The sequence below is a fragment of the Hemicordylus capensis genome, chromosome 1, assembly GCF_027244095.1.
Source record: "Hemicordylus capensis ecotype Gifberg chromosome 1, rHemCap1.1.pri, whole genome shotgun sequence".
NCBI lineage: Eukaryota > Metazoa > Chordata > Lepidosauria > Squamata > Cordylidae > Hemicordylus > Hemicordylus capensis.
In genome coordinates, this window is record NC_069657.1 from 282,394,068 (window position 1) to 282,409,756 (window position 15,689).

A 15,689-nucleotide genomic window follows, 5' to 3' on the forward strand; every position below is an offset into this window, starting at 1 on the left:
GTTTGTCTGCTACCGGATGCTGGTGGTGACCTATAAAGTCCAGACAATTTAAGCCTTCCAAGGCTATTTCTCGTCTCTCTTTTACTCCCCTCCTCCCCCAAATCTGAGTTTTCAGCTCTAGGAGCCATTAGCCAGTAGCAGAATCTATCACTGGATTATTTTTCATGAGGTTATAAGCAGCAACAGCAAATCTGAGTATGACTTGAGGTATGCATTTAGTATGGGAGTCTGTGGGTGGTGGGAGGGTTGTATACATGGTGGGGGCCAGCATGCATACAAGAACTGTAGAGAAGACTATGATGTGATAAACACATACCTGAATGCTCAAACTATACACATGTGTTCATAATGGCTGGCCATTAGAACAGGAAAAGCTGCTATTGGTAGGGCAGATAGGAGCAGAGATGGAAGGAGGAGTGTACCTATTTCAGTGCCTTCTAAGTCGTGTGCAGTTGCAGTTGTGATGCTACTTCCATTGTTCCCAAAGATCTCCTGTATCATAAATCTTTTGGAGTTTGGGGGGAGTGTCAAAAATATGTGGGTGGGATGATTCAAGGACATCCAAAAAGATTTTGACAAAGTCCCTTACCAAAGGCTCCTGAGTAAACTTAGCAATTTCAGTACATGAGGATGTGTCTTCTTTGGGGCCAGCAACTACTTTAAGAGCAGAAAGCAAAAGGTAGGAATATTCAGTGTCAGTTTTATGTATATATTATGCTCAAAAAATGGTGCTTTACATTAAAAACTAAGAAACAACCCACCTGACAAAATTGACAGTAATGCAACAGCTATTCCAGTTATTAAACCACAATATTTCAATATACAGAACAATGCAGCAAACAATGCATAAGGTAATATAAAACTATCAAATCTTTAATAATCCAATATAAACATTTCATCAAAACATGTTTAAGTATAAGATCAATGAATAAGATCAATCTTGCAACTCAATTCAGTTCCTGAACCATAAAGAAAACAACTCAAGGATAATACATATTTTCCACAATTTAGGGGAATGAGCAAGAGTAAAGAGTAAATTTTAACTTTCAGAAATTATTGGGAGCTAGTGGGGGGAATTATGAGATATCCAAAATAGTAGAAGTATTTGGGATGGTCGAAAGGTTGAGAGACTGAGACTCTCTCCAAACTAAGGCAATGGGCAACAACATTACAGAGATTCAGACTTTGTATGTATTCATAAATTCCAGATTGGCAGAGACTAAAGATAGTGGGGTCATGGTGGACAGCTCACTGAAAAACATCACCTCTGTGTGAAGTAGCTGTGAAAGAGGCAAACTCAGTGTTGGGAAGTGTTTGGAAATGAAATGAAAATTAAGTGATCAGTATCAGAGTGACTTTCTATAAATCTATGATGTCACATTTGGAATAGTTACTTCTGGTCTCTTGGTTCAAAAGGTCTATAAAATGTATATAATCACTATAGTATATATCACTATAAAATGTACATGAAAGAGCAACTGAATTGTGGAGTTGGTGCACCTTTGCAGTCCTGCCTTTAAGCATCACCGACGCCTAGTTGTCATCACAACCTGGAATTTATGTTGGGGAGAGTGACATTTGTGAGCCTTATTTTCTTTTAATTTTTTTGGTGACACTTCTGAAGATGGTGGTTTAGGAGAGACTTGCTGGATCAAGCCCAAGGCCTACCTAGTAGTAGTCCAGCATCCTATTTCCCACACTGGCTCACCAGCAGGAGATAAAGGCATTCTCCCTCCCCGCCATTGCTCTCCTGCAACTGGTATTCACAGGCATGTAGCCTCTGAACCTAGGGGTAGCATATAGCCATCAAGACTAGCAGCCATTGAGAAACAAATTCATGGGGGACAATTTTAATACCTTTTAAAAGTAATCTAAACTAGTAGCTATCATCATATCTTGTGGCAGCAGAGTCCATAAACTAATTATGCATTGTATATAGAAATACTTCATTTTAATTATTTCTTACTTATTTATAATTATATCCTACTTTATCATATAAAATTCAAGATGACTAACAAATTAAAATACAATATACAAACTGCAATATTATAGAACTAGAAAACATAAACAACAAAAATCACAACCATAGAATCAAACCAGCACAGCAGTGACTAAAGGCCCGTGAGAACAATATTGCCTTTATTTGCTGCCAAAAGGCAGATAGAAGTTGGGAGGAACTGAACAGCCATGGGAAGAGCATTCCACAATGGGGTGATTATGAAGCCCTGCCCACCCCTCCATGCACAACAACTGAGCCTCCCTTAGAGCTGGCACATATTGCAGAGCCCCTTCTGCTGATCTTGTGTAGTGGGCAATCACCTGAGGAAGAAAGCAGTCCTTCAAATACTTGGGGCCTCAGCTGTTAAAGGCCTTAATGGTAATCGCCAACAATTGGGCCAGTGTCTCCTGGACTGAATGGGGGCTTCCTGAAGAATAATTAATGTTGTCCCAACTCCCTCAATGACAGAAATTTGTAGTAAGGAAGGATTCCAATTTTTCTCCATAAGGGATGTGTTCCAATTTCCATTTATTTTAACATGACCCTTCCCATGTGCTGTGAATTTGGCCTGTCCCCAACTGTCAGCACATAGGTTACGGCTATCTTGAAACAAGATGGCAGATCAGAAAAAACAAGCTCATTAGGATCTCCTGAGATTTGGGGTAAGCATTGAGATGACCAATTTTGCAGATGACACCCAACTATTTGCAGTGCTGAAATCGAAAAGTGATTGTGTGGAGCTCCAAAAGGGTCTCTCCAAACTGGGAGAGAGAGCAGCAAAATGACAAATGGTGTTGAAAGTGTAAAGTGCTTCACATTGGGGTCAAAAATCTCAACTTCACGTATACACTTTTGGGGTCTGAGCTGTTGGCGACTAACCAGGAAAGAGATATTGGGGCCATGATGGATAGCCTCAACTCTGCGCAACTGCTGTGAAAAAGGCAGATTCCATTCTTAGAGTGTTTAGGATGAGGATTGAAAATAAAGCGAACTTTATAATGCCACGGTGTTGCCCCATTTAGCATATTGCCTACAGCTTTGGGCAGCACAGCTCAAAAACAATATTACAGGTGCAGAAGAGAGCAGGTGGCTGGAGCTCCAGTTGGTCACCATTTGTTTCCCTCTAGAATGCACCAGGAAGTTATCCAACACCATATTTCCTGGAGCATTTTTGTGGGAAGGGGTGGTGGTGGCACAGAATGTGAACATCAGGCTTCTAAGAACCTTATCAGCACTTCAAACACTGCTGAAGCTGCCACTGTCTGCATTGTCATGGATTTTTAAAACAAGCTTAAAAATTAGCGGACCCTGTGCAGGACATCTGCACCCTAGTTCTCTGTCTCTCACCCCTCCCCGGACAATCCTGCTTCCCCCCCCCCCCGCCATAAGCTTGCCCCATCAACCTCCCCTACTCACACCCCCCCTCGGGCACTCCCTCATCCCCCAGGGGCTTCCCTTCCAGCCTGCTGGACAGCCCTCAGTGTGCTTTTCCACCCCAGCCATCCTCCTCATGAGGGGACTCGGCAGGGCAACAGATGTTGCTACTCAATGTCTCCTCTTCTTCCTTCCTTGTTGCTGCAGTGCCGCCGCCTCCTTGGACCTCCTTCCTCCTCTCCTTCTCAGCAGCTGCTCCTCCATCCAGCGCTCAGCCCTGCTCAGTGCCTTCTCTCTTCTCTGGACAACTCTCTCTCACAAATTTTGCAAGATGTGGCACATACCACAGGATGTGCAACATACTCCCTTAGACTTTTATATTTATAGTTAAGCTCTGCCAGTGCTACTAACAACATGGACAAGGCCCTCAAAGCAAAGGTAAATTTTGTGGGCTTAAGTACAAAGTTGGGCTACTTAGTTTGTGGGAGGGGTGGATGACTGAGGCTGTAGGGGGTGGGATACGACATAGCTTTGAAATTATTAATTATTTAATTAATTATATTTAACATATTTCTATACTGCTCAAAACGTGCGTTTCTGGGCTTACAATTAAAATCATTTAAACATTAAAATCAATTAAACAAAATAATGTAAACATTAAAATCATTAACATTAATAGAGTGAATACAGATTTTTCTCCTTCATAAGAGATTATTCAATTATTCAGTGACATGTTAGCACTATATTTATACCGCACAAAAGGTAGTATTTGCACTATGCATAATCCTGACATACAAAAAGGTTTGACAAAGTTTTCCGCCCAAGGCTCTTGAGTAAACTTAGCAGTCATGGGATAAGGGGACAGGTTTATGTGTGTACTGGTAACTGGTTGAAGGACAGGAAACATGGGCGGGGGGGGGAATGGACAATTTCCCCAATTGTGGGGTCCCCCAGGAATCTGTACTGGGACCAGTGCTCTTTAACTTGTTTATAAATGATCTAGAAGTTGGGCTAAGTGGTGAAGTGGCCAGATTTGCAGGTGACACTAAACTATTTAGGGTAGTGAAATCCAAAACAGATTGTGAGGAACTCCCAAAGGATCTCTCCAAAATGTGGGAGTGGGTGACAAAATGGCAAATGTGGTTCAATGTAAACAAGTGTAAAATGATGCATATTGGGGCAAAAAACTCCAACTTCACATACACACTGATGGGATCTAAGATGTCAGTGACTGACCAGGAGAAAGATCTTGGAGTTGTGGTGGACAGCTCGTTGAAAGTGTTGTTGGTTCAGTACACGACAGCAGTGAAAAAGGCAAATTACATGCTAGGGATCATTAGGAAGGGGGTTGAAAATAAGAATGCTAATATTATAATGCCCTTATACAAATCCATGGTGCGGCCACATTTGGAGTACTGCATACAGTTCTCGAAACTGTATCTTAAGAAGGATATTGTAGAACTGGAAAAGGTGCTGAAAAGGGCAACCAAGATAATTAGGGGCCTGGAGCACCTTCCTTATGAGGCTAGATTACAGCATCTAGTGCTCTTTAGTTGGAAAATGAAGCAACTACAGGGAGAAGTGATTGAGGTGTATACAATTTTGCATGGAGTGGAGAGTGTGGCCAGAGAGAAATTTTTCTCCCTCTCTCACTCTCTCATTTCTCCCTCTCATGCTAGAACCAGGGGCCATCCCATAAAAGTGAAGGCTGGGAAATTTAGGAATGACAAAAGGAAGTACTTTTACACACAGAGCATAATTAATCTATGGAATTCTCTGCCACAGGATGTGGTGATGGCCACTAGCTTGGATGGCTTTAAAAGGGGCTTAGACAAATTCATGGACAACAGGTCTATCAATGGCTACTAATCTGCTGACTATAGGCCATCTCCAGTCTTAGGGCACGATGCCTCTAAATACCAGTTGCAGACAAGTGACTGCAAGAGAGACAGCATGCCCTCACCTCTTGCTTGTGTGCTTCCCAGAGGAATCTGATGGGCCAGTGTATAAAAAACAGGATGCTGGACCAGATAGGCCTTGGGCCTCATCCAGCAGGGCTGTTCTTATGTTCTTAAAAGGAACCACTGTCATCTGTGTTTGCTTTTTTGATTGACAGAAGATGTTGGTATTGAATGGACCCAAGAAGGGGAAAGGCTGTACTTATGTTATCAATAATGCTCCATGATATGGTGGTGGAAGGGGGGACCATGTGGTACTTTGTATCCCAGTGTGATGAAGAGTGGGGTTGATAATCGAGACCAGTGATTCTTGTTTGGATGTTGCTGAACTACAACTCCCATCATCCCTAACCACAATAAATTATAGCTGGGAGTGATGGGAGTTGTAGTTCAGCAACAGCTGGAGTACCACAGGTTGGGAACCCCTGATCTAGACCATCTGATGGGAATATATAGCTGTCAATGAAAGACCAAAAAAAGTCTTTGGCACTGTTTTTCAATAGAATGGCTGTTGTTGTTTTTTAATTTTTAAAAAAATCTTTTCCATTTTATATCCCACTCTTTGTCCAAGGAGCCCAGAGCGGTGTACTACATACTTGAGTTTCTCTTTCACAACAATCCTGTGAAGTGGGTTAGGCTGAGAGAGAAGTGACTGGCCCAGAGTCACCCAGCTAGTTTCATGGCTGAATGGGGATGTGAACCTGGGTCTCCCCGGTCCTAGTCCAGCACTCTAACCACTACACCATGCTGGCTCTCCCTGTTGCCATTGCCAGTTTTGTTTTTGCTTGTCTAATCATCTGGACTGGGAACAGTGGTCTGCAAGAATGAGGTGGCACTTGTTCCTTTCCAGTCTTGGGGAACAATTCATAGATGTCCATATAAGACAAAGGCTATTAGATGTTCAGTATATCAACTGGCAGTTAAAACCAGCATGGATTGCACTGGGCTATCATCCTCTAAGCAGTATTCCCTCTAACAGGGATTCTCAGATGTTGTTGACTACAACTCCCATAATCCCCAAGCAAAAGCCATTGCAACTGAGGATTCTAGGAGTTGTAGTCGTCAACATCTGGGAATCCCTGTTAGAGGGAACACTGCCTCCAAGCACTGCAGAATGTGGTGCAACACCTAAAATGGGACATTTTTTCCAGAGCAGACAAGAGATTTGTGTACCTGAGGCAGTTTTAAATTTACACTCCCAATGCAAGTATGAAGTAGTTTCTCAAAGTACTTTTGTTTGTTTGTTTAGAAAGTACTCTCAACACCGGTTCCTATGCTGGTTACCAACTTCTGCCTGAGATTCTTCACCCAACTTGTCACTGGCTTTTTAAGTTGGGTGGAGAAGCTTGGGCAAAAGTCAGGAACCAGCGTGGGAATCAGAGATTGGCAGGATCAGACAACACACCCACCAGGAGCATACATCCCCCAGAAACCTCTGATTCCCATCTTACTTTCTTTGAGGTGGTCATGCGAACCAGCCTGCTTTATAACAGGGTCCAGCTATCTTTTCCTGCCCTAAATAACTTATTTATAGCTTTCATGAGAAGCAGTCGGATTGTGCATACATTTCAGGTTATAGGATTAGTGAATTACAGTTGAAAGGAAGATGGGATTCTTGTTTAGCATTGTAGCTATGTTTGTCTGCATTTTGTACTGGTCTTCATTTTTGTACCAGACTGCAAATCATCAAATACCTGTGCAGCACTGAAAGGCTTTAGGCCTTCATTTTGACATTTGTGACTTGAAGCATCATCAACAACAAAAAATTTGCCACAGAAGAGTAATTTTCTGATATTAAAATACGTTTATAACGTATTCCAAAATTAAGATTGTCATTTGTTGTGCCTAGGGTTGCCACATATCTAGGAGTCTGGGAAACATACTAGTGGGAATTTGAACCAGCAACCTCATGCTTGCTAGTCAGGTCATTTCCCCACTGCGCCATTATGTGGCTATACATAATTAGAGCACCTTAAACATAATCAGATTATTGAAATTATATTTGATGAGTAGTGAGTTCCTAAGTATTGCATATCATGTGGTAAACTAGTGACTGCAACTTCATATTGTCAAAGTCTCATGTGTGGATTTTTGTGATAAAATTGACAGAAATAGTAAAGGGCACTGCTCTCTTGGTAGTCTCTGTGCAGTCACACTCGTATGGATCTGTACCTGTGGACAGATTCTAACCGGCAACCTCTGGCTTGCTAGTCAGTTCATTTCCCTGCTGCACCATTAGGTGGCCCCATATTCTTATCCTTTCTCTGCACCAATGCTGCCAGCTGGCTAGGTTGGCTCTCTGTATATGACTCAGTAAACCCCTTTCCCTTCATTTCTGGATCATTCCTAGAGTTAATGAAGGTGGCTGGCAGTGGGCTTTGGGTTTAGTTGTGAAATATATAGACAGAGAGAGCCCCTAGAGAAGATCCAGAAAGGAAGGGAAAGGTGTGATGCTGGTAGCAGAACCCGTCACACTGGGACCAGGTCTTCTTGGAGTTGGGTTGCTTGGAAATGCAGCCCAAAGTGGGTGGTAAACTCCACCTAAGGCAGTCTTGTGAGGGCCCCTCTTGGCCAACAGGAGGAAGTACCTCCTGTGGAGTAGCAGGAAGAAATACAAGGTCTTAAAACAGAACTGTCCTATTGTATTCCAACATGCTAGGTGAGCTCTGCAGAAGCTCCCCAGCTACTGCTCCCAAAACTATATGAATTTGTTTAATTTAATACTGCTTTTCATTTAAAATAATCTCATTATTTTTGTTAAATAATTCATTAATCAGTTTCATTAAAATAAAATAATATGAGCTCCTTACCCTCTCCTGTGCAAAATATCGGGGAAAATGTTCAAAACAGCCAGCAACCTCCACTATCAAGCACGCTTTCCAAGCACTCTTTCTTTTTTTAAAATATGCACCCCTCTTGACTGTTGTGTCCCTGTTGGAATTATCTCCAAATGTGGCAGCCCTTTTGGTGCTGTACCCTAGGAGCCTTCCTTGCTTGCCTGCCCCTTGTCTGGGCTTTGCCCAACGAAAACTGATAGGAAAAGAAACAGAAGATGCAACAATTGTGGGAAACTGGTTTGTATGCACTTGACCAGCTACCAGACCTGAGATTGCCTTTAGGCCAGTCACACTGAGATACTGAGGTGTGGATCCTCATTACTGCTGGGTTTGAAATGTTCAGTTTTCTTAGCTAGCAACTCATGTTCTCAGTGAGTTGTCCGACAGGGTGCCCTCCTTGTGTTTCGGTAGGTCATTACTGCAATGCCCTGAAGTGAAATATACCATTGTTGTAGGTTCTATGGTCAGGAAGAGTTTGGAGGGCATTGAATGCAATGAGGGCATTGACTCAGAGTGAGGGTTAAAAAAATAGATAGGCAATTAATTAATTAATTAATTAATTAATTAATTAATTTCTCAAACTTCTATACTACCCAAACTTTCGTCTCTGGGCAGTTAACATAAAACAATTAAAACACATACAAAAAGTTAAAACAATTCAACAATTGAAAATCAACCACAAAATTAAAACAGACAATTTGAAAAAGCTGGGAAAGCTTGGGTGAAGAGATGGGTCTTCAGATGTTTTTTAAAAATTACCAGAGATGGGAAGGATCGTATCTCAACAGGGATCACATTCCACAATCTCGGGGCAGCAACCGAGAAGGACCGTCTCTGTGTAGCCACCAGACGAGTTGTGTAGCCACCAGACGAATTAGCCATGATAACAAACTGGAATCTCTGTGTGAGAAGCAGTATACTGAGATGCTTGATAGATACAATGAGGAAAGGTTGCCATCTTCAAGCTTTGTATGTATGTTTCCCAGATGAATCCATCTGGCTGGCTGGAAATGTGGTGCTGGTCTAGACAGACTCTCAGGCTAATCCAGTAAAGGTTGTCTTATGTTGCTGGTAGACTTGTAGCTGATAGAGAGCACTTTCAAGCATGTATTCATCATTCCAGGAATTTTGTCCAATACCATTGGAAATAAATAAATAAAATAAAATAAAATAATAAATAAATAAAATGTCCAATGCCATGGGAGAAATGTATATCCGTCCATCCTATAGCAGAGATTCAATTTTATTCATTTATTCAACAAAATCCACTGTTGCAAAGGAATTCCTTGCAAGCATGAATTGCTGCATTTGCTAAGCAGAATCCACCCTGGTTTGCATTTGAATAGGAGACTACATGTGAGCACTGTAAGATACTCCCCTCAGGGGGTGGGGCTGCTCTGGGAACAGCATCTGCATGCTTGCATGAGAACGTAAGATCAGCCCTGCTGGATCAGGCCCAAGGTCCATCTAGTCCAGCATCCTGTTTCACACCGTGGCCCACCAGATGCCACTGGAAGCCTACAGGCAGTAGTTGAGGGCATGCCCACCCTGCTGCTGTTACTCCCCTGCAACTGGTACTCAGAGGCATCCTGCCTTTGCAGCTGGAGGCGGCCTATAGCCCTCCGACTAGTAGCTGTTGATATACCTCTCCTCTGTGAAGTTATCCAAACCCATCTTAAAGCCTTTCAGGTTGTTGGCTGTCACCACATCTTGTGGCAGAGAATTCCACAAGTTGATTATGCGTTGTGTGAAAAAATACTTCCGTTTGCTGGTCCTAAATTTCCCGGCAATCAATATCATGGGATGACCCCTGGTTCTAGTGTTATGTGAGAGGGAGAAGAATTTCTCTCTATCCACTTTCTCCACACCATGCATGATTTTATAGACCTCTATCATGTCTCCCCGCAGTCATCTTTTTTCTAAACTAAATAGCCCCAGGTGTTGTAGCCTTGCCTCATAAGAAAGGTTTTCTAAGCCCCGATCATCTTGGTTACCCTCTTCGGCACCTTTTCCAGTTCTACAATGTCCATTTTTAGATGTGGTGACCAGAACTGTACGCAGTACTCCAAGTGTGGCCGCACCATAGTTTTGTATAAGGGCATTATAATAGCCGTTTTATTTTCAATCCCCTTCCTAATGATCCCTAGCATGGAATTGCCTTTTTCACAGCTGCCGCACATTGAGTCAACACTTTCAATGAGCTGTCCACCATGAACTCAAGATCCCTCTCCTGGTCAGTCACCGACAGCTCAGATCCCATCAGCGTATACTTGAAGTTGGGATTTTTTGTTCCAATGTGCATCACTTTACACTTGCCAACACTGAACCACATTTGCCATTTTGTCGCCCACTCACCCAGTTTGGAGAGATCCTTTTCGAGCTCCTCACAATCTGTTTTGGATTTCACTACCCAGAAGAGTTTGGTATCATCTGCAAATATGGCCACCTCGCTGCTTACCCCTACTTCTAGATCATTTATGAATAAATTATAAAGCACCAGTCTCAGTACAGATCCCTGAAGGAACCCACTTCTTACTTCCCTCCATTGTGGAAACTCTCCATTTATACCTACCCTCTGTTTCCTGTCCTTCAACCAGTTAGCAATCCACACATATACTTGTCCCCTTATCCTATGACAGCTAAGTTTCCTCAAGAGTCTTTGATGAGACTCTTTGTCAAAAGCTTTTTGGAAGTCCAGGTATACTGTGTCAACTGGGTCGCCTTTATTCACACACTTGTTGACACTCTCAAAGAATTCCAAAAGATTCGTGAGGCAAGATTTACCTTTGCGGAAGCCATGCTGGTTCTCTCCCAGTAGGCCCTGTTCTTCTATGTGCTTTACAATTTTATCCTTGAGGATGCTTTCCATCAATTTGCCTGGAATGGTCGTTAAGCTAACCAGCCTGTTATTTCCTGGATAGCCCAGGGATCCCTTTTTGAAAATCGGTGTTACATTTGCTACTTTCCAGTCCTCCAGTGCAGAGCTGGTACAGGGATAAGTTATATATTTTAGCAAGGAGGTCGGCAGTTTTGACATTTGAGTTCTTTGAGGACTCTTGGATGGATGCCATCTGGCCCTGGCGATTTGTTAGTTTTCAGTTTTTCCAGACAGTTTAGAACATCATCTCTTGTCACTCCTATCTGACTCAGTTCTTTAGCCTCCATCCCCGAAAAGCCTGGTTCAGGAACAGGTATATGTTCAGTATCCTCCTCCATGAAGACAGATGCAAAGAACTCATTTAGCTTCTCTGCAAACTCCATATCCTACTTAATAATCTCTTTCACTCCCTCATTGTCTAATGGTCCAACCGCCTCCCTGGCAGGTTTCCTGCTTCTGATGTATTTAAAGAAGTTTTTGTTGTTCCCCTTGATGCTTTTAGCTAAACGTTCTCAAACTCTCTTTTTGCTTCTCTTATTGTCACCTTGAATTTCTTTTGCTGGAGTTTGTGTTCCTTTCTGTTCTCTTCATTTGGACAGGCCTTTCCATTTTGGAAGGAAGTCTTCTTCGCTTTTATGGCTTCCTTGACGGTACCTGTTAGCCATGCTGGCATCCTCCTGGACTTAGTGGTAACTTTCCTGTTTTGGGGTATACAACCTAACTGGGCTTCTAGTATTGTGGTTTTGAGTAAACTCCATGCATTCTGGAGCGAAGTGACTCCCCCGATTTTCCCTTTCAGCTTTCTTTTCACCATACTCCTCATTTTGGAGAAGTTTCCTCTTCTGAAATTCAAAGGGTCTGTGTTAGATTTCTTTGGTGATTCTCTCCCCACATGTATGCTGAATCTGATCGAACTATGGTCACTGTTCCTTAAAGGGTCGATGACACTAACATCCCCCACCAGTTCCTTGGTGCCACTCAGGGTTAAGTCCAAGGTCGCCTTCTCTCTGGTTGGTTCCAAGACCAACTGTTCTAGGGCACAGTCATTCAGCATATCTAGAAATTTGACCTCTCTGTCATTACCTGACTGTGAACTTACCCAGTCTATGTGTGAGTAATTGAAGTCACCCATTATTACTGCCCTGCCTCTCCTTGATGCCTCGCTGATTTCCTGCTGCAGCTCCCAGTCACTGTCTGCATTTTGATCCGGAGGGCGATAGCATGTCCCCAGTAACATGTTCCCTTTCACGCCTTATATTGTCACCCACAGGGTTTCTGTGGAGGTCTCCAGTCCACCTAGGTTTTCTAGCTTGTTAGATTCTATCCCTTCTTTAACATACAGTGCTACTCCACCTCAAAGGCACCCCTCCCTGTCCTTTCTATAGAGTTTATATCCAGGAATAACAGTGTCCCACTGGTTATCACTGTTCCATCATGTTTCTGTTATGCCCACTATATCTATTTATGTGTTAGCAACCAAGCACTCCAGTTCACCCATCTTGGCCCGGAGGCAGAGGCGTAGCCAGCCCGCCGGCAGCCCATGTGCGGCTGCGGCGGGTGCCCCGATAGCCTCCCCGCGTCTGACAGCAGACGCAGAGGATAGCCACGCCCCCGCGTCTGACGTCAGACACAGGGGCATGGTCTGGCTCCCAAACAGAGCCTTGAGGCTCCGTTCGGGAGTTGAAGTTTAACTGCTGAAGGGGCCGCCCAGTTGCAAAGTCAGCGCCAGTCTTAGCTCCTGAAGGTGGCCGCGCGGCCCCTTCAGGAGCTAGTTAGGCTGGCGCTGCATTCGCAGCACGCAGCCAGAAGCGACTCTTCCCTGCCTTTGCAGGGAAGAGCCGCTCCTGGCTGGTGCTTTAAATGCAGCGCCAGCTTTAGTTTAGCTCCCAAAGGGGCCACATGGCCCCAGAAGGTTGTGCCACCTGGTCAGGAAGTCCAAAGAAAGACGGCAGACACCAGGGAAGAGGCCCCTTTGGGAGCTAAACTACCGCCCCCGTGTCTGATGTCAGACATGGGGGGGCGTGTCGGGGCCGCTCTCACGGCCCCTGATTGGCCACCGGCCCGGGTTCTTTGAACCCATTGGCCCAATGGTGGCTCCACCCCTGCTCGGAGGCTTCTGGCATTGGCATATAAGCACCTATACGCTGAATCTCTTTCCTGGTGTCTGCTGTCTTTCTTTGGACTCTTTGACCAGGTGGCACAACCTTCTGTCTGCTCTTTATGTGGTTCTGCTCTGTCCCCTTCTGTTTTATCTGAATCTTCTGCACCCTTGCACTTTAAAGGATGGCATTTGCCGAACTGGATACTGTCCTGCTTCTGCTGGCTATTCCCCAGGCATCATTTTAAAAACTGCTCTGCAGCCTTTTTGATTTTAAGCACCAGCAGTCTGGTTCCGTTTTGGTTCAAGTGCAGCCCGTCCCTTTTGTACAGGCCTTGCTTGCTGCAAAATGTATCTCAGTGCCTAACAAATCTAAACCCCTCCTCCTGGCACCAACATCTCATCCACACATTGAAACCCCTTTGCTCTGCCTGTCATGCATAAGGTTCCAAGTTGCCTCCTGGCATCTCCAAGATGGGGCTGAGAGAGAGATTCCTGCCTGCAACCTTGGAGAAGCTGCTGCCAGGCTGTGTAGACAATATTGAGCTAGATGGACCAATGGTCTGACTCTGTGTTTCCTATGTTTGACTTTAAATTAGGCAACTAAATTTAGTTATAGAATAGCAAAATTCAGAAAATATTGTGTTTACTTCATGATTTCTGAATTTATTTAATTAGAAAATTTCAACTAGAACTCAACTTTCAAACACTTATTTAGTGTTTTACTAATATTTGTAAAGAAAACAAAACTTTAAAAAACCACAAACCTGCCTTCTGTGCATAGACCAGAAGGTGGCACTCGCTCATCACCAACAGCAACATTGGATCACTGGCATGCATGGAATGCAACTCAAACATAGGAATATTAAATATGTGTATGCATTTCCTAACAGCTACATATCAGAGTTGCAGACTCTACCTGTGGATTTAAGTCAGTATCCTCTTAATGCTGAAATAATTTTTGCTGTGTTATGCCTTCTCAATAGCTTTGAAGAATTATTAGCAACCCAAAACATTTACTGGACAGTGTTCCTTTTTCATGTTGGTGCTTTGTAACATGGACTTGACAGTCAGATTTATGAATGTAGTCTATGAGGCTGGATTATACCTCAAGGAAATTGCTATATCTAAACATTGTTGTTGGCTAACCTTAGCTGACAACACACTTCTGAACATAGCTTGTCCAGATCTTCATTGACCTCTACTTCTGTTCAGTGCTGAGTCAGTCAGTGTGACTAGCAACAGTACTAGGCTCTCATCGGAGACCAGATCCCAAAGGAAAAAAACAATAAGAAGAGTGCTCTATTCAAAGGAGTTTTCAAAGCAGGCTCTCACCATGACTTTATAACACTTAATAATCCTTATTGCATTTCAACTGTCTTTTTGTTCACAAGACAGTGTTATTGGGGAAATTTTCCCTATTCCAGGATACTCTTAAATCACAGAATCACTCATGTAAGTTCTGTTGATGATCGTGGATTGCTGCCACATTGGTGAACTCTTCAATATAGCCGCAAAATTAATGCATTTTTCTAGTTTAAAACACTTTTATTATGTTTTTATTATAATCATAGCAAAAGTGTGATTTATGTAGCTAAGTATGATAAATATCAAGAGCTCTTCAGAACTTGACTGTAAGAGTGCTGTTCACATTAATAACTGAGAGTAGCCTACACAGACCAAATTAATTAATCTGGTATAAGAGTCATTTTTCTCTGTAGTTCACTTTTACATTTTGGCATTCTGGTTCTGATCTATGTTAGTAAATTGAGAACAGGAATAATCAGTCTCAGATGGTAACCATAGATTTGAAAATGTGTACTATGCCACCTAATGACACAGTGGGGAAATGACTTGACTAGCAAGCCAGAGGTTGCCGGTTCAAATCCCCGCTGTTATGTTTCCCAGACTATGGGAGCAGCGATATAGGAACATGCTGAAAGGCATCATCTCATACTGTGTGGGAGATGGCAATGGTAAACCCCTCCTGTATTCTACTAAAGAGAACCACAGGGCTGTGTGGTCACCAGGAGTCGACACTGACTCGACGACACCCTTTACTTTGTCTGAACCGTGTGTGTCTCCTTTGCAGTACTGGATATGATTAAACTGCGGAGTTGCGGTGTTACTTGATTTTGTACAAGACAAACAAAAGCCAATTCATATAACACTTTCATTTTTAATAATGCTGAAAAATTGTTTAAGAGAATTATGTGGTTAATGGAGTCCATCAGAATATGAAACACTTATGTCAACATTTAAATGGCAGTTGCAATTCCAATTTGACTGCAGTTGCAAAACTTTGGGGTGTTTAAGGGTATGTATTCTCTATTCCCTCTCCTGTCCCATAACAACACTGCAACTAACTGGCAGTGAGAAACTAGAAAATTCACATAATTTATTATCCCCTACACTGAAACACCAATTTAGGTTTAGATTGAGCCACAGCCAATTCAAAAGTGTTCAAGAAGCAATAAATATAATTGCTCAGATTATTCTTGTTACTATTTTTTCTCATAACAAGTCAATCATCAGTGGTTTTAAT

The 15,689-nt window shown here is 42.9% G+C and overlaps 1 protein-coding gene across 5 annotated transcripts in view; it reads left to right on the forward strand.

Annotated features, from left to right (window-relative positions):
* KIDINS220 (kinase D interacting substrate 220) overlaps window positions 1-15,689 on the forward strand; it is a 145,285-nt gene that overhangs the window by 127,917 nt on the left and 1,679 nt on the right. The window contains exon 32 of one of the 5 annotated variants that reach the window (XR_008313778.1): window positions 3,581-3,811. The exons of 2 other annotated variants lie outside the window; for them this stretch is intronic. The gene's annotated coding sequence lies outside the window, so the exon portion shown is untranslated. Of the gene's footprint in view, window positions 1-3,580; window positions 3,812-15,689 lie in introns of those variants that run through there. 2 more of the 5 variants (XM_053285768.1, XM_053285766.1) reach the window with 2 other exon arrangements.